This window comes from Lissotriton helveticus, chromosome 11 (genome assembly GCF_964261635.1).
Source record: "Lissotriton helveticus chromosome 11, aLisHel1.1, whole genome shotgun sequence".
NCBI classification, from domain to species: domain Eukaryota; kingdom Metazoa; phylum Chordata; class Amphibia; order Caudata; family Salamandridae; genus Lissotriton; species Lissotriton helveticus.
The window spans coordinates 449,118,670-449,138,849 of record NC_136072.1 but is presented as its reverse complement, the minus strand read 5'-3'; positions in this window follow the sequence as shown (position 1 = coordinate 449,138,849).

Here is a 20,180-nt window from a genome sequence, read left to right as displayed (position 1 = left end):
GCATCCGAGGTCCTGTGCATTTGGGGCCAATAGAAGTTGGTGACAAGCCTGTCATAGGTCTTGTCCATCCCCAAATGTCCTGCTAAAGGCACATCGTGAGCCAGCCCCAGTAGGAAGGCTCTGAACTTCTGGGGTACCACCAGCGCACAGGCTGACCCAGGTTCAGCAGCCTTAGGCTCTGAATACAGGAGGTCGTTCTCCCAGTAGACTAAGTGTTTTCCGGACTGAACACCATTGGCCTGGTCTGCAGCCTGCTGCCGCATACCCATGAGAGAAGGGCACTCTTTCTGCTCCTCCCTGGAGGGGCCTCCTTCTTGCTGCCAATGGGTCCGCTCAGGCAGGTCCCCCAGTTCCGCGATCTGTTCCCCGGTAGGCTCCAGGGCATCCCCCTCGAGGTCTGCCTCCTCCTGGGCCGTGGGAACTTCGGGGGCTGGCTGTCCGCGCCCCCTGCGCCTTCTCTCTAAGGCCGGTTCCTGGGCCTCTCCTTCAGGCTCCAGGACTTCTTCAACACCCCTACTAGCTGCCATGGACCTGGTGGTCACGCACGCCCAGTCGGGTAGACCCACCATCCGCAGATGAGTAGTTTTCTCCACCTTTCCCCAAGGGGAGTTCTCCAAATCGTTCCCTAGCAAACAATCTACAGGCATGGAGGTCCTCACAGCGACTTGCAGAGTACCAGAGACCCCCCCCCCCACTCAAAGGGAACCTGAGCCATCGGACACTGGCTCTTAGAATTGTCAGCATTGACAACCCTACAGTAGGCGTGCGGTACCACCTGCTCCTGAGACACCAAGTGCTGGCGGACGGCAGTCACACTGGCCCTGTGTCTCGAAGAGCCTCCGCCTTCTTACCGTTGATGGTCACTACCTGCCCATATTTCTTAGTGTTACTGGGTAGGTAGTTCTCAGGGACCATCTCACTGTCTCCTAGCGAGACTAGAGTCATCTGTACGGGATCCCCACCCCCTTGGACTGCTACTTCCTCTCCAAAATTAACGCTAGCCATTTGCCGGGGTGGAGCACCAGTGGGTGCGGGTTTTCCAAATAAGCGACATTTAGGATCAGTGGCAATGTGACCCTGGTCGCCGCACCTGAAACAGGTGATGGGCCCTCTCGGAACAGGTCTACGTGTCGGGGCCCCGGTCTGCTTCGGGGGTGGAGGAGGCTGAGAACCTTTCCCTTGGTGCCCTTGGGGATTACTTTGGGGGCCTTTTTGGAACCCTTTCTGTTTTCCCCTGTCCCCCCCACTCTTCTGCTGGGGACCCTGCCCACCTTTGGCTGAGTCTCTCACTGGACCCTTGTGGACCCTGGTGCCGAGCCAGCGGTCCGCTTCCTCAGCAAGCTTCCTCGGGTTGGACAGCTTGCTATCGATCAGGTGCTGGCGTAGCTCAGGAAAACAATTAGCGGACAAGTGCTCCCACGCCATTAAATCAAGAAGCCCTTGAAAATCATTCACTTTGCTACCCTTCACCCAACCATCCAGCGCTCTGCAGAAAAAGGTCACATACTCCACATACGTACCCCCAGGAATCTTAGTACAGCCCCTAAACCTCTGTCGATACATCTCCGGGGTTAACCCAAACCTGTTCATTAAGGCATCTTTCATGTGTGGGTAGGAATTGTACACCTCGGAAGGAAGATCTAGCAGGGTGTCCCGCCCCTCAGTCAGGAACCGCCCCCACAACCCCGCTCCCCAATCTTTCTCAGGGACCCGATGGGAGGACATGGCTCCCTCGTAGGCCCGAAACCACTGCCCTATGTCATCCCCCTTAAGGTATCCCTTCACCACATCTTTCGGTACGTAGACCCTTGACTCTACCTGCACCGGCGTTGTGCTGCCACCAGGAGCTGTGTCCAAGCTTTTTGATTTCAGCTCCAATTCTTTGATTCGTATCTCATGCTCTAGCTGGAGTTTCTTTTCCGCCATCGCCATCTGTCCGTTCAATCTTGCCATCTCGACTTCATGCGCTCTGGTCGCGGCCCTGTCCGCCAGCTCCTCTGGTGACAGGCCTCCGTGCACCTCGACAAGGTTATCTGGTGGATCCACCACCAGCTGATTCTCTGGCTCTCTCGACTCTTTCCAGGCTTTCAGTGCCTTGATGGTCTGGGCTTTAGTTTTGCACCCGGTTTGCGCGACTCAGAACTTTAGGCAGAAAACCTTTAGCTGCTCGGCTCTGTAATTTTCAAGCCCTTCCCAGTTGACATCATCCAATCCAGAGATGATAGAGGCTGCTCTCACGGGGAGTGAACCAGGCATGGTTTGACGATACGAGATCTCTCTGCAAGACAATAAATCTGTGGCTTCGTTATAGGTCTGCTCTCACTACGTGGTGATCAGTAATTCACTGTACATAAATCATAAATGCAAATTTGAAATCCTCACCGCTGCCGCCAATGTTAGAATCGGAGGTCTCTGCTTGTCACAAGTGCATACCTGTGCCAACCAGAGACCTCCGATTCTAACAGTCTCCCTGCCCCAGTTTCAATGTCCGGGCTTCTGGGTCTCACACTCCATTGTCCCTGTGTCTTGTTGGCCCTGTGTCAGCCAATCCCAGATCTTCCCAAATACTAAAATGTAGATGGCAACCAATTATCTTAATGCTTAATGTTATGTTATGTTAAAAGTAATTTGTAGAGCGCACGTTCACCAGGCGGTTTCTTGGCGCTGAGGGAGGATGGCAGATAAGTAACAGTGAACGACTTTAGTTAGGTGAATAGCCAGGTCTTGAGTAGCTTTCTAAACTCAATGTAAGAGCCAGCGGTGCGCAAATTGGAGGGAGGGTATTCCAGAACTGGGGGGCCAGAATCGTATATCTGAGACCTCCATGTTTCTTTTGTTTGAAACTGTGGCCAGCAGATTCATATTTGAAGAACGTAGATCACTAGCTGGAATATAACTCTGTAGTTTAGAAGCAATGAAGGCAGGGCCACATCCAGAGAGGGCTTTATAGATGGTACAGCCCAGTTTGAACAGGCTGCGTTTGGGTAGATGAAGCCAATGAAGGCTTTCAATAATGGGCTCGTACGTTGGTGCTTGGGTTGACCAAAAATAAGCATAGCTGCCTGATTCTAAACCAATTGTAGCCTATGTAACTGGTAGGCTGGAATACCAGTGTTCAGGGAATTCGAATAATCAATGTGAGAGTTAACTAAAGCAAGCATCACTTGGGTCAAAGCCGCAGTGGACAAAATCTAATTTTCCGAATTCTACGGAGAGGGAAACAACATGCAGAGACCACTGAACAGATCTGGGCCTTCATAGTTAGATCATTACTGATGACAATTGCCAGACCTTTTACCGAGCTGACTGGGAGAGGGGAACTCCCTAATGGTGGAGGCCAAAAGTTGGAATTCCAAGGGTTGGCCAAACCACCCGTCAAAATCAGCTCCGTTTTGTCTGGGTTAACTTAAGCTGATTGATGTACATCCAATCACTAATGAAACTCATAGTAGATTGGAAGCTGGACACAGATGTGTTGATGTTAAAAATCAGCTGAAGATTGTCAGCGTAATTGAAGACCACAACCTTTCTTTTACGCGAAGCCAGAACTAAGGGGAGGACATACAGATTGAAAAGTAAGGGTGAGAGAGAGGAGCCCTGCGGGACCCCACCAGTCAATTCTGTCTGCTCTGCCCTGAAACTAGCACCGATTGAGAGCGGTTACTAAGAAATGAAGTGATCCATTTCAGAGACATACCCTTAATTCCAGCACAGCCGACACGGTCGATCAATAGAAGATGATCGACCGTGTCGAAGGCAGCCGATAGGTCAAGAAGTACCAGGGCCTGGGTAGAGCCCTTATCGGCTCCTCTTTTCAACTCATCCATAACTGCCAAAATCACGGATTCAGTAGAGTGTACTGGTCTGAAACCAGCCTGATGAGAATCCAGGTAATGGGATTGCTCTACGAAGGAGCTAAGGCAGGTGGCAACATGAGTTTCCAGAACCTTACACAGGTAAGGCAGGAGAGAAATAGGACGATAGCTGCTGGGTGCTAAAGATTCCAAACTGTTTTTTTTTAGAATGGGGACAACCTCCGCCATCTTAAATAAATTGGGAACAATCCCTTGAGCAAGAGAATTATTAAGATGAAGTAGAGGAGGGTGAGGGCAGCGTAAAAAAATTCTTGCAAAATGTGGGAGGGACAGATATCCGTAGGCGAGCCTGATCCCACCTTTTTAAGTAGGACAGGAAAGGCATCTCTGGTGATGAAAGGAATTTGGTCTAAACATGCCGAATTAGCACAAGAGTTAAGCGAGGCCAGAAAGTTAGTAGATTTCGGGATGCTAGCTTTGATGGTAACTATTTTCTCAATAAAAGAGATTGCGATGGAACAGGTTGACTCGATCTAGCTTTGAAAGTTTGTCCACTATGGAGAAAATGTCTTTGGTTTTATTAGTAGAGGCTAATATTTTAGCAGAGAAATATTCTGCCTTCGTTTGAAGAATAGTTGTTTTGTAGTTTTTTAAAAGGACACAAAAGTGATCTTTAAATTAGGATTATAGTCACGTCGCCATATGCGTTCAGCTTTCCTTAGGGCTAGTTTCTTAGCCTTCAGATCCGCCGAGAACCAGCGTTGGTCATCGTGAGGCCTCTTTATTCTGACTTTCCTCAATGGTATTATTTTATCTCTAACCGAAGTCAACCATTTATTTATATTCACCGCTTCAGTATGAGGGGACTCCTCTGAGGCAACAGGAGCCAAGACTGTAAGTGAAGAACATAATTCATTAATGTCAGCTCGGTTCCAAATCCTGGCCATAAAGTTAACAGACAGAGGGGTGTTGTTTGGATGAACATTAGGAATAACAAAGGTAACCAAGCAATGGTCGGACCATGTACAAGGAAGAATCTGTAGATGGGAAATTTCCAGGTTGGCTGTCCTGACCTGGTCTAAGATATGCCCTTTTTCATGGGAGGCTACCTTAGTATGCTGAGAGCAGTTCATTCCTACTAAGAGTTCAGTGAATTCAACGGAACAGGGACTTTCTCGTAGATCATCCGGCCAAAAATGAAAATCGCCAATGATCAAAATTCGGGAGTGATTAAGTAACACTTCAGCTATCATATCACCCAATAGTTTCAGAAATGTGGGCATATGATATGGGAGTCTGTAAAATAAAGCACACATAAATGATGAGTGGTGGGATTCAAACTTTAATAGCAGGCTATTCATGGGCTTGGACTGACCAGATATTTCAATGTGCTGATGTTGGGGCAGACGTGCTCTACATGGCTTTGTAATGCTGTGCCGCCCAGCCAGGCTAATTGTTTTTGACCTTCCATGTATTTATCCTCATACACGTCAGATGTTTCAAAGATGGGTAACCTAGTTAACATGGCCCTCCAGAGCATGCTCTACATTTATTCCTGGACAGAATCTGTGCAACCAACCACAATATGTCCATTCTGTCGAGGCCCCTCCTTATATCTGGTCGGTCATGTTGTGTTCATGTTGCAGATCCAGTTTGAAGAATTGTAACAATAGTGGATCCAATGCATGAACTACCCTTGTGTTCCATGCGTGCTGATTACAGCCTACCCCCAGAGCCTTGTTTCCATCATGCATTCATCAAGCAACCAGAGATCTGACTTTTGGCCAACAGCAAAGCTAGGTCTACATTATTGTGTTCTGTTTTAGCTTACTTGGGCCTGGGCATATCGCTTACCACACACATCATATAGTAGGTTAAATCTGGCCTACTTCCACTGGTTTTGTGGTAACAGTCCCCGTGACCTTCTAGCATGCTACCAGCCAATATCATGTGGTTCACAATGTGCTTATTCTCATATGGGGCAGCTATTGGAAAACCTTTAGTTACAGGGATGTAATCTCAGGGGTGTAAAGTATGTTTGGTGTATTTAGTTGAACTTCGTAAACTAGAAGACCTAGCCTTCTAGATACTTTCCCCACGAAGTGTTTAATCCTGTCCTATCTTACATCAGGGAGCTGCCTGTCTATATATATATTTTTTTACAGTTTGGAGTGCCCATTATTATTTCGTGTGCATATTAACTCTAGAAACTGTCAACTGTTGTTTTTGCATATTAACTGTAGGCCACAAGCTTGAATTCTCCTTTTTATATTCTCTAGAAGAACATTTGGTTTAGTAGTGGTAGGGTTGAGCCTAATATAATAAATAAGTTTGTCATCCTTGAATTGTTACAGTAAAATGACCCAGTCAGTTTTCATTCTCCTTTCCGAGCACTAGTGCTTTGTTTCTTAGATGGTAGCAGAAGGTCATTCCTCGGTGTGCAGGGCAGCTCTACCCTGTGCCTTTCATTCAACCTAATGGCTTCCTCTGTGTGCAGGTTGTCTCATCCCGGTGCGGCTAGGTTCAGGTGTTATCCTTGAGTGGATCGACTCGTTCCGGCCATGTTGTTTTCCCTTGTGCTGGGTGATTTTCACCATGTGTCTTGGCTCTGTTGCTGTGACATACTGTTCTTACTGTGCCCGGCTCAGTTCTGACCTGCTTTCAGCACTTCAAATATCCGCTGCTACAGCATTCCTTTGACTTTTCACCACCAAATGCCACTTTTCTACGAGCATTTGCAATGTAGTAGGTCTCTCATTTGCGAGAGTTAAAGCTATTGGTATTGTAAATGGCGATGTCTTTTATCTATGTGTTTTGTAGTGGAGTAGATGCATATGGCTTGGAGTGGAATTATGTGGGTTGAAATGGAACGGTTAGTTGTGAAAGTGTTGGGTGGAATTGTGCGTTGTCTAGTGTTTTTGTGTTTTGGAATTATGTGATATGGTGAATAGATAGGTGTGAGAGCTGCATAGAATAGATGAAAAGAAAGATAGAGAGGGATAGGAGTTTGTGCACGAAGTGGTGAATGAAGTATAGATAGAGGAGCAAAAACAGTGTGTGAGAAAAAGAGAATGAAGGGAGAGCAGGCTTTAGACATAAATAGGGAAAGCCTGTGTATGCAGAAGAGAGCTTAGGAAGACGAGGAGAAAAGCGTGCATTTGAGAGACAGAAAGTTGATAAGGGACAGAAAGGAAATTGTGCTTGAAGACCTGAAGTGAACTAATATTGTAGTGGCAGGAAGAGTGCGTGAGAGAGGTGTGAGAGACAGTGAACGAGAGAGAGAGGAACAAGTAGGAGAGGCACCCAGAGGGTGGGGGAGGTGGATTTTTCCACAGCCAGAGGTGGTACAGGAAGGTAGTATGTGTGACCAGGCAGTATAGGGAGGAGGCCTGGAGGGATGAGAGGTGGTAGTGGAATTGCGAGATGAGGATGTAGTCGCAGTGTGAGGTTGAGATAAGAGGGGCAGTGGGTGTGTGGGGTTGAGATGATAGGGTTGGTGGAAGTGGGCATTTGAGATGTGTTTTGGAATTGTTTGTTGTGTAGTGGAAATACTTGGTATGATGTGCTTTTGAATTATGTGGATATTAATTAAATGGTATTAACTGTAGTGGAATTATGTTGAGTGTGATTTTGTGTTATGGAGTTAATTATGTGGAAATGTATTGTGTGTTTTGTAGTGGCACGTTGTCGGCTTGAATTGTGTTGTGTTGTTAAATGTTGTTGCATGTGGGAATTTTTAGTGTGTATTGGAGGTACGTGGTGTTTTGTGTAATTATGTTGTGTAGTTGAATTATGTATTTTGTGGTGTGTAACTGTGTGGCGTTGAGTGAAACGTTGCTTATTTAAAATGTGTTATGGTGGGCAATGCATTTACGTGGCTTGCTGGTAGATGGTATAGACTGTATTTTGGTGGGGTGTATTTATATTTTATTGATTTGAGTGTAAATATGTGGACTTTAATTATGTGGCACTGAGTGTTATTCTGTGGAGTTTAATTATGCTATGTGGTGCGGCACTGGTGCTTAGGTGGTGCTGTGCCGAGGTGATGCTGGACTAATTCTGAGGTGGTGCTGCACTGGTGCTTATGTGGACTACAAAAAAAAAATCTCTAAACTAGGTACCGAGTCCTCAAAAGTGTTTTAACCCATACGCAAATGGCAGGTCTTCATCAGGATATGGGAAATATCACCAATTAAGAAAATGAAGATGTGTGGTCATAAAACGGGGGCTCACAAGATGCTATGAATAATCGAGAATAATAATCAAACTTTGGAAAATTGTAGATTGAAGCAAGGCTGTGGTATGGTGAATCAAGACAGGCACACTAGGTGTGTGTGTGTCCCAGGAGTGGCACTGAATGGAGGCTGCTGAACAGTCGGAACTGGAAAGGAAAGGATCCTGGAAGATGTGCATTCTTGGCAAAGCCAGCCATCTTAAAAACAACCCTTTATAAGGGCGAATCAGTTTCACTCTGGGTGCATTTGGGAATTAAAGTTACGTCGACACAGAGTCAAACTACAATATCACAAGCATGAAATATTAGATTAGAGATTTCAGTACAATATTACTGGTATCTCAACATACATATTGGCACAGGGAAAGTACCTTGTTAAATGTAAATGTAAATGTAAATGTAAATGTACAGGAATTTATATAGCGCAAATCACCGAGCGGTTTCTAAGCGCTTGCTTAGGGAACCCGTCCTGGTATTCCCCTGTGAGATAACCCCGGCAGGGTATCCGCAAGGTGAAAGCCAGGCATCCCGCCGCGAGGGGCCGTTGTGGATATTAAGCAAGCTATTGCCCAGAGTCGCAGAGTGTGAACCCGTGAATCGAGTAGGCACCGGAGCGAGAATTGTCGAGTCCATGGACATTTTAGGACTCAAGACCCCGCCGAGCCGGGAATTGAACCCTGGTCCGGGCTGACCTCTGCTTCCAGGTCTGCCTCCTCTAACCAGTGAGCCACACTTCTCCACTTGTTAGGGGACTGAATGGCTTTTAGCAATAAAATGGGAGGTTAAAATACCTTATTCCCAGAGTATCCCATTAGGTTTTTTGGGAGGCTACTCTAACAAGTAGGTAGAAGGGGTGCTTTTTGCTTGATGCTCTTTTACAGTAGCAAGCATTGCTGGTGGGGGAATTTAGAGTTTGTTATCGTGGTGTATTTTGGTCAGGCCATAGCACAAAAAGTCAAGCTGGTGAACTTGAGGGGAAAAAACGGGGAGGCGCTGGTGAATACCTTACACGCTGGACTGTCACCCTTACAGTAGAGCAAAATGGCAAGAGACACAGAAGATAGTAATGAGGAAAGAAGAGGCGAGAAAGAAGGGGTGAAAAGGAGGAAAGGAGGGCTTGGGAAAGTAAGGAGACAGATGACAGGTGCATGGAGATTACAAAGAGAATGGAAGATTCAGAGGAGGGGGAGCATTCTGTATATTAGGTTTCTATATCATTGTCTCCAACACAATCCAAGCTTGGGTTGTCTCACACTTCTTGGGAAAAAATGATGGGCAAATTACGTAAATGGTCTCTTCTGTGAGTTCACTGCTCAAATTACTTCACCTAATGGTCACACTGGAGCATTACTTTAAAAGAAATACATACTGTACATTTGCCCTGTTCTCGTTATGTTCCGGGAAAATATAAATAACCATAGCATCACAGCATTGAAAGGAGCTGTGTTGGGTGAGAAACACAAGTAGATTGTAGAGCGAGTTGTGTGAAAAGAGAAAGAGGCAGCAAGACAGGCAGCAGAAGGGAGAAGTGCCGGAAATGGTGGGGATAAGTGACAGTTAACAGATTGACAGTCTCATGTTTGTAGGAGGAGAAAGAAAATATAAAAGCAACAACAGTATGAAGGGGGTTCTCTAAACAAGAACACTACAATGGTGGAGGGAGACAGATGTGTGCTGCAAGAAACGACTTACAAGCTGGAAAGAGATATTTGCACTGTATTTTTTAATTTTGGGAGTTTTATAAAGCGTGAACTATTCCCTTGCGGGTATCGGAGCGCTTTACAAGGTAGAGTATTGTAGTGTAGTTCCTATATTCCCAATAGGCTCTGCGCATTGGAATAATATATTCAGCAGTGTAGACATAGGACTGAGGTCGACTAGGTCTCTACTGACTATATTTGACTTAAGTTTTTGCCAGCTAGCTCAGAGGTCACTAGAAACTTTCTCGAATAAACGAGGAGGAGTTTAACCTCCCTGGATAGACAAGAAGGGATTAGCTTCTGACAACCATATAACATGACAACTTTGCTCTCTCAGAATAAGAGTGTATCTCTAGAGTCGTGTGAAAACAATAGACAGCTATTTCACAAGTGTGCATACTTGGTTTCACCAGAGTGCAGAGAAAAGAAAGACTGGCGTTTTCAATAAAAGGTTGTTATTTATTGAGCAGTCTTCTTTCTCATACAAGAGAAATGAATTGCCACAATTGCAATACTCATAGTAAAGTAAAGTGCGTACAGTAAAAGGAGGATTAAGAAGTAATACTGTAAAAGCATTGATATGGTTTCTTAGCCATAAGATACTTTAAAATAGATAAAATATATACATACTTATATACATTGACTAACGTACTCAACTGGTGCTTCTAAATACGCCTACCCCAGTGTACCTGACCTAAGCCTAATACGTGGGAAGGAGTAAGTAAGTAGCAGTTTAAGTTAAGTTGGTTTTGCCAAGAATCTGACTCAAGAATTCTCTCTAAGGTTTTAGTCAGCTCCGTACCTGGGTATTAAAAAGCAGGAGGTCTTGTATCTCTCTCTCAGGACTCGATATCCCAGTAACCCGTGATGGTATCTGGAAACACCGGAGCTGGATTTCTCGGCAGGAGAAAAGACAGCGTCTCTCTCAGTGCGTCAAAAGGGAGGGGCAGCGTCCGTGGGCTCTCGCATTAGCTGGGCTCTCGGTGAAGTAGATAGCTGCTCTGCTCCAAAACCACCACTGTGTGTTTGCTTAAGGCAACGTTGGTATATTTATACCTGAAAGGTGCCGGGTTTGACGTAAGGTTGGACATAAGACGTCAATAAAGATGTCACTAAGAACTGTCCGTTTCTTACAGTGCTTTACAGGAGTTCTAGGACGAAATCAAAACAAAAGCAAGGGGGATTTCCCAGGTTGCTGGAGGTTTGTTTTGTTTAGAGAACTCGTTGTGCTTTCTAGGAGTCTGGGGAAGTAGCCTTGCTTAATGTGACAGCATGTGCTACGACTGAATATGGATATGATTACTATACCGTTATTGGGATATTATTGATTATAACCGAACAAGGGCATAAAATAGTAATATCGATTTAGGCTCCTGGATAAAAACACAATACCCACTCCACGATCAAAAAATCCATCATTACTAAACTAAGCAATAGTAAACATTTAAAGGTACATGTGTATTCCAACCCACCCCAAAATAAAAAAATTTGCATGTAAAATGGTGTATGCGAAATACACGTAAAATGATATTGTTACTGTATGCTTTTCAAGCAGTGTAATCATTCAGTTAAAATGATGCATATATAAGATTAGGTTAACGATTTGCGAAATTTACACATGAAATGGCTCTTAATACAGAAAAGAAGGTCGAGACCATTCCATCACATATAAATACAGTCGCTGTAAATGTGCTAGAGGCTGAGGTAATATATTGTCTCTAGAGTTCCTAAAAATAGAAGCTCTGTTCTCTAAGAATAGTTCTACTTTAAGCAGAGTACAAGTGCCAGGAAAAAGGTAAATATTTTGGAATCGAAGAAGAAATAATTTTGCTTTTAGTGGGAGAAAAATAGTTCCAAATATTTTCAGTAGCTTTTGTTTATCAAAGCTGAAGGCCGAATTCAGAGTTCAGGGAACGCTGTGTGCTCGTTTGCTTAAAAAGTTATTCTTTTTGTTCAGGGGAGAACATCATTTCAGACAGACTCGCAAAAAAGTTGTCTACGGCTTCAGGTGAAAGTTCGATCAAGTTCGAAAATGCCACAACTGAGCAGTCTCTAGCATGATTGCTATCGTCGATGTCAGGATCAGCAATGCTCACAGAAGGTCGTACCTGGGTGATGTTGCTCTCATCTCGTACTTCACTACCCTCTAATCGTAATGGTGAAGTCTCAACGAATGCCGTCATCCGAATGGGTAGCCGCTGGGGACAACACGATGCATGAGCCGTTACCGGACTTAGCAAAGTATCTATATCCAATGGCACTGCTGATGGTAGTGTAAGACAGACGTCCAACACGCATTCTTCTCCGCATAGCATACATCGAAGCACAGGTAAGATGCAATTCTGTCAGATGGGTCTGAATGAAAGAAACCAGGTCATATTCAGATCTCTTAGCCGGGCTAATCCAAGGACTTTAGTTATGCGGTCCCGATAGCGTATAGCTAGGATCATTTCTTCCATCGTTGCTGGAGTCTTGTCTGCGACTTGGCTTGCCATATCGAAGCAGAAGTATCAAAAATAAAATGCCTGAACAGTCCCGAAAAAATTGTCTTAAATATATGTGGGATACCACTGGTATCAGACATATTTAGGATTTGGCTTAGCATTTCTACGAAATGCACGGGGCAATTTGTTGATAAAAGGGTATGTATCTCTGCCGTTGTCCTTGCAACTTGCAGATCATACGTTTCTTTTGATGACGTCAAGGGCACCGTTGTCTGTAAAAGGACAGACTTTATTCTGCTTAAAGTATCAAATCGAATTGAAGAGATATTCAAAGAAGGCCACATTTTTGCCTCCGTATCTGGAGTGCTATTTGGATACAATACTTGCATACAGCAAGTGACCATGGAACTCACGCTCACGAGATAGGCTTTTCCTGGCACCATGCCACAACAGCTGTGGTCCACTATTAGAATGTAACTCCCGTTAGACAGTCGTCTAAAGAATGGCTCTATTTGTGTTGCAGGTGTGCCGTGCTGGTGACATGAAAGGTTATTTGTAGTCCCCTCACAGGCCCCATGCAGGTCAATACCTTGACACAGAAGTATACCGCTTAGTGATTGTTTGCAATTTTTTCCACTAAAAAATACATTCGGTTTCTTTTCACTATAACGTGTGTGTGTAAGGCAATTTCCATGATGACTTAATGTAACCTTTACCCAACCTTTCATACTGGCCCGCTGGTATATACTCTTGACAGTATTTAAATTGGAAAGTTATCGGAATTGTGATTATTCCATGTATCATCCATTCCATGACAGGTCTTTCTGACATTGTCAATGGTAATCTCTCAGGTTTTTCAATGCTCAGAATCGTATAGTCTGCTCCTTTTTGTGCCAAACTGATTTGTGTATCATTAAGGTTAAAGATAGAGAATAATGACGTTGTGTTGATTAAACGCCATGGCACGTAGCCTGAACACAGATTTTGCAACGTCCAGCCAAGCTGTACAATACAACGTAATTGGGACTGACCGTGTTGTAACATTAGTAAGTCCTGCTCTATGATATCAATAGCAGAGGATACAATAATGTCCAGTGAATATATTCTGGAGGACAGAGTCATTAACCCATTGTCCACAACAGAAAATGATTTTTCCAAATTAATACAATTTCTCGTATTTTTTCTGCTGTTTTGATTTGCATCACTTTCCAAGCTTCGTTGTAAGTAGCGTATATACCGGCCGCTATGAAACGTTTTTGACGCTGTTTGCGTGGTCCCATTATGAAATCATGCAAGTCAGCACCGTCTTTAAGTAAAGTCAAGTGTTGCTTAATTTCTGCCAGTGTGGATTTCTGTAACCATTCGAGGCAGAGTTTTCCTACACTATATGTTGTAACTATCCCTGGATGTTGTCTCTGGGAGTATCTAGGGTCTGGCCTGGTCATTTTGAACCCCTGTGTTTTGTTCAGGAATCTATCTTGACAGTTATTTGTGTCTGTGGGCCAGATCAACCATTTTTTCCAATCAGGATGTGTTCTGTTTTGGTTAAAAATATGGGATACGTCTATCTCAACATCTGTAGTGCTATTACTGTCAGGTGTTGGCTTTGGAATAGACGGTTTGTTTAAGTCTTTAATTTTGGCTAGGCCAAGACAGGTTGTCTGTTGAATGGTGTCATTCAAGAATATAATTTGTTCTGGGATCATGCAGGCTCTAAATAATGCTTCTAAACCTTGTACCTGCCATTCTTTTGTACCCCAGATGGTTTTTGTTTCAGTTATATTTCCAAAAATCGAAACCAAATGTAGTCAATTTTTCAAAAAATGTTTCTGAATAGATCAATTTAGTGTTTGTCAGCATTGTTTTCATCCCTGTCTTATTTAACAGTTTGAAATAAAAAGTTTCTGCTTCACTTGTGTTAAACCCTGAGAAGTAGGGGAATTTCTCGTAAAATGTCTTCGAACTACCCTTTGGTGGAGTTGCACAATGTTCCCATTGATTATAATTAAAAACATTTCTAGGTTGAGCAGATTTGTGCAAATAGTGATGTGCATAGTGGTTGTAGCAATACATTTCTTCATAATTAGAAGAACCTTGTAAGAAATCATGTTCTGTAAATTTTGCTGACATTACTAAATCTGACATCATATCATTAATACTTTCAAAGTCCCAATCATCAGAGAATGTACTTGGTTTTACAAAGTCACTTAATGAAATCTTTAACTGATGTGGATATTTCAAGAGCTCAACCGGGCCATAGATTTCGTAATCCGTTCTGTCCCATGCTACCCCACTGGGTATTGAATTGGCTGTGACATTCACTGATGATAGTTCTCTTTTCTCGATGTGAGATGACTTGTGTGGCTTTAGGACCAAGTTGATGTTCTGACTTGCTGTGTCCATTGTACTGTATTTTCCCTCAATAAATCTTCCTAAACAAAGAACCATGATGAGCCAAAGCAGGAGGAAAAGTACACCTAACACAATCCAAAATTCAATCCATGGAGAAATCAGATGGGTTTCTTTGAGTTGATTTAAGAGTTCAGTTGCTTTGTCTTTAAAAGTTTTTGTTGTTGGCTGTTCTTCAGGTTCGCTTGGATCCTCAGAAAAGTCATCAAAATTGTTGAAGTAGCCTGAAGCAGTTCTGTCAATTGTTGGAATCGCTTCCGGATTTTCAGTTGCTTTTGCATTTTTCTTTGTTTCATTAGCATAGTCTGAGGCTACATCGTTGTAGACTGGTGTTTCTTGACGAACTGTTACAATTTGGGTTTCAAGAGGCACAAGTTCCATGGCATTGTTGCATAGTCCTTTTTTATTCACTGCAGGTTGATCAAGTGTGATTAGTCTCTCAGTTTGAACCTCTTGTATTGTAGCAAGTTTTGGTGTTCTGCTACATCTTGGGGGTCCACTGGGCCTACTACTTATTATTGGCCACATGATTGTGGTTTTACCAGGTCGATGGATACAACTCGGTTCTCCTTTTTACCAGCAAGGGGCAGTAGTACAACTGATCTCGGTCCGATGACAGCTAAGACAGGTACTGCTTTTCTGTAAGAAGGCCCGAATTCCTTCTTCACCGCGATCTTCTCTCTGACCAGATCCCCAATCTTTGGAATCCAGACAGGCCTTGCTGGGACAGGTGGTTTATCTTCAGTGGCTGTTGGCTGCTGTTTTAACTTTACGTTGCTCAGGTCTTTTCTTGTTTCATTTAAGTCCTGTAAAATAGCCAAACGATCTTTGATATTAAAGCATTTTTCTTCTACCACTGAAGTCTGACTATCTAAGTCCTGAATATGCATTCTAATCCTGAACAATAGTTCGTACGGACTGAAACCTTTTAGAGAATTTCTTGGCAGATTATTAAGACTACGTTGGACACTTGTTAAATGTTGGACCCACCCATCACCTGAACCTAATACACTCGCCGTTATAGATTGATTTATGTCCCAGTTTTTTCTTTCCACAATCCCATTTCCCTCAGGATGGAAGGGACAAGAGTACCGCAATGCAATGCCCATGCTGGTCATGGCCTCCTTATAAGCTCGAGAGCTAAACGCAGGACCCTGGTCAGAATGTAGCATGCCAATTGCGTATGTGCCGATATAGACTCGCAAATCTTTTATAACAGTTCTGGCGTCAGCCGAGCGCTGGGGTCTGCATTTTAAGTTAATCTAGTCTCAAACATAAATGGGACGCATTTTTCCTGCGGTATTTTGCGTATAGTTTGCCTTATTCTATCTATACGAAGAGCCATGGCAATACTCCGGCTGGTTCGCCACTGCGATCTCTGTTGCAGTTTGGACAGTTTATTGCAAATTTGTGTTGTTGCAGGCTCATTCCCGGCCACCAATATTCTGATTGTAATTCTTCCAGAGATTCATTAATCTTTTGGTGCCTTAGACCCAATCCCATATGTGCTTCTTGAATCAAGAATATTCTCCTGTTCGTGTTTGGAATCACTCTATCCCCCACTCCAGGGATTCGTGCAAAAGGAACGGAGTTTGCATCTATTACGTATGTATAATTGAGTGGATAGTTCAGGGGTAGTGCTGCACAGTTGCCTTGTAAAGACGTTTTTACCGCCAGCATGGTTTCCCCGTCTATGTATTTTTCTGAACGCTTTTTTGTGGCTACGGAAGCCGGATTAGTTGCTTCCGCTGTGGCTTTGTCAGCAAATGAATTCCCTGCAACGTGAACGCCATCACGCTGATGACTCAGTTTATGGATCACGTGAGTCTTTTGTAGTTCATTCTGCAAAGGAACTATCTGTTCCCAAAGCATTTTATGCTTGATTGTGCCACCTTTTGCATCTTTGAAACCGTTTTGAACCCAGTTCTGCAAGTCATTATTGTAAGATTTGACGCAGTAATGCGAATCACGCACTATTAGTGCAGGGAATTCGCGATCCGCAATATCGAGCGCCATCTTTAAAGCTAGTAGTTCAGTTCGTTGATCCGAACTATCTTTTACAGATTGAGTCATAGTTACCAATGGTCTCAATTTTCCTTTGTGCCACCGGCATTTAACAACTGCGCACGCAGCACTGTAATTGTGTTTACCCCCAACTGCGGGTTGTGCTGATCCGTCTGTATATATTACACAGGCGTAAAGTTGTAGAGGTAGAATCTCGATTGGCAGAGGATATTCTAATACATATTTTAGATCTTTTAATTTTTTCATTTCCGGGTCAAAATAGTATTTCACGTCTTATGCAGCAAGAGAATTTTCCCATTTGATCCATTTTGGATCTAATGCCACGTTAGTCAAATTGCGTGGGCTTGTTAATGCCTCAAAGGCTGATTCTGCTGTTAAAACAGTTATCCTTTTGCCTTGTGCTTGGGCTCTTTCTTTTGCTACAGCAGTTTGAACCGCGTTTACAATGTTTTCTGTAATACTGAATGTTTTTTCAGCTTGTGTGTACAAGTGTGATTTGTAAGCTATTGGAACCTTTTCTCCCTCATTAGAGGTCAGGTACGTGAATCCGCATCTCCCTGGGATGACTCGGATTACAAGGTTGCGTGTGTTTTCGCGTGTTTGTAATTTTGTTTTAGCTAACATGTCTGCTTGCAATGATCTCAAAATTTCTGTGTGTTTTTGAGTCCAATTGATTGGTTTAAAATCAGGTTTTATTAATTCATAGAGAGGTTTAACCCTCTCTGCATAATTTAGAATGTATGTTCTTCCGAAATTCAGGAAACCTAGTATTGATTGTAAGCTCTTCAGCGTTTTAGGTGCTTGGAGTACAGCGCATTTCTCTAAGAAATTGTCCGCTAGGCGTTTGCCTTTACTTGATAATTCATAACCTAAATATAGGACCGTTAGATGGGCAATTCGTGACTTTTTAAAGTTGAATTTGTAACCCTCTGCTGCGAACCCAAGTATTATGGTGTTCACTCTTTTCAAGTGGGTATCCAAGTCATCATCTGTTAGATAATTGTCTTCGACATAAGATAATGCCTCATCATCATATATTTGTAGTAACTCTGTTACTCTTGCTGAGAATAATCCTGGGCTATTCTTGAATCCCAGTGGGAGTCGACAGAAATTTTTCTGCGACCCCATTATTGAGAAAGCGGTCAAATACCTGCTTTCAGGTGCTATGTTTTGACAAAAGAATCCATTAGAGATGTCTAATGTTGTTTTGTATTTTTTGCGCACGATATTATTCATTAGTGCTGCACTGTGTGAGTTTTGTACTGCAAAGGTTTTGCAACATGAATTAAGGTGTCTGTAGTCCAAAACTAGACGATATGAATCGTCTGGCTTGGAGACAGGAAACAAAGGATTGTTCATTTGAGAGGTGCATGTTTCAATCACCCCCTGGTATTCAAGTTGATCTAAGATCTCCCTGACTTGCTTTTTAGCTTCTTGCTTAATTGGGTACTGCCTTTGTGCAGTTGGTTGACATTTTAACAGGATTTTGTGAGGAGAGTCCTCATCCCATCCTACATGATTTTTGTATAATGCAGGGGCTTGGGCTACTGCCCATTTTCTTGCATATGTATATTTTTTATGAATTGGAATATGATTTGAGAAGACAGGCATAATCATTTCTTCGCCATGAGGGCACTCCCTGACAAACTCTGGTGGCCAGTCTTTCTCAGCTAAAAGGATGTCATAGCCTTTGGAAAGGTTATCCCAAAATAGACCCCTTACTTTCCTAGTCTTATCTCCCTCTATACGTAATGTTATCTTGTATATTTTATGAGGTTTTCTAACTCTGGTATCCGCAGTTTCCATTTGAATGTATTCATTCGTGTCCACTGTCTCCAGATGATTCATCAAGATCTTGCGAGCTATGGTCACTTCTGCTGCGCTGTCTAGCATTGTCTGGGCCCACTCTCCGTTTTTCAGTTGTTTCCTCAGTATCCTCGGCATGTTTAATTATTTTAATACTGGCTACCTTCTTTCTTGGAAATTGTAACTTTTTACTTTGTTGAGCAGGTTCCTTGTCTTTGGACTTGACGTGCTCTTCCCTGTGTTCTGACCGTCCTCTTCTTTCAGATTTCTGCGAGGAAGTCTGAAAAGATCGAGAGGGACGTGTATCAATATCTTGATATCTATCAGGTTTTTTCAAATTATCCCTATTTTTAAGGTTGTATCTTTTCTCAGAGGGCTCCCTCTGGGGAGAATTGTGTCCTTGGTCCGGAGATCTTTCTCTCCGCCGAGGAGACCTTCCTCTGGACTGGAATCTTTTTTCTTTGGGAGTGGATTGTTTATTTCCATCCCAGCTCTTTTTTGGAGTGTTTAGATTATTTTTAATAAATATCTTTTCAGGATTTTCAGTTAGTTGGGGTTTTACTGGTTTCCCACCCAAACTATCTCTTCCTAGTTCTTCATAGGATTTTTCTATGATTCTGGCAAGTTCAATTGGTTGTCTGCTATATCTGTTTCTTTCAATTTCTGGCGGATCGCCACAGATGCTGCTTCTCCTTTTATGTTGGCTAATAATATAGCCGAGACCTGCTTGAAGTCTTTCAGTAGTTTCATACCCAGAGTTAAAGCAGGTTCTGGACCGTATTCATTTTGAATCTGTCTTAGCACATATGGTATTACCGCCATGGACGGAACACCATGTGTTTTAGTGTAAATGGAAGCAAAGACTATGCCCCAAGTGTCGCAGTCCTCTACATGTGGTGCGATCCCCATTGGAAGACAGATAGTTAGAATCCTGTGTTTCTCAGTAGGGGTAGTATCCGGAAATACTGCCTCTATTTGAGTTATTTTTTGTGCTAACCAGAATGGAATTTGTTCCCGTTTTGCGGGTGTTTTACCATGACAGGATTGTATATTCTGTGGTGTTATGTTGTTTGTGTTCCCCTGATGAGGGGTCAGCTGTGGAATGTTAATAGCTGGTTGGACTGTTGTGGTCCGCATTACATATTGGACTAATTGTCTATGTATTTTAATCAGTTGTTTTAGCTGTGCTAAAAGTTCTGGTACTGACATTTTTTCTATGTCGGGATGTGGTGTGTAGCTGGCTAGAACCGGCCACGTTGCTCCTGGTCTACCTAGTGGACCGAGCCTGGGGATGTGATTATTATGTTGTAGGGCGCCTTTAAACCAGAGCAGGTGCTCTTGGTATTTTAATGGGATTTCAACCTCCTTGAAAGGGGTGTATTCATCCGGAGGTTCCTCTATTTTGTAATAGTGGAAGTCGTGTGTGACAGCGTTTGCTGCTGGAAAGTTTATCCATGAATAGAATACCTCTGTCTGCCGATATTCATGGGCCTCAATTACGAATACGACTATTCCACCTCTCGGTGTTAGTCCGTTTTCTATAAGTTTAAGAGTTATAGTTTTCCTTATGTTGACCGGAATGAGTATAACACTCGGGTAATTTTCTTGGAGACTTGTGTCATCCGCTAGGAGTCGTGCTGCTATTCTAGCTGCCTCCCTTTCGTCTTCACTTTCTGAAATTTTTACTGACAGAAAAGTTTTTGTTGCAGATCAAGTTTCAAGGAAACAAAGATTAGGTGCACAATAT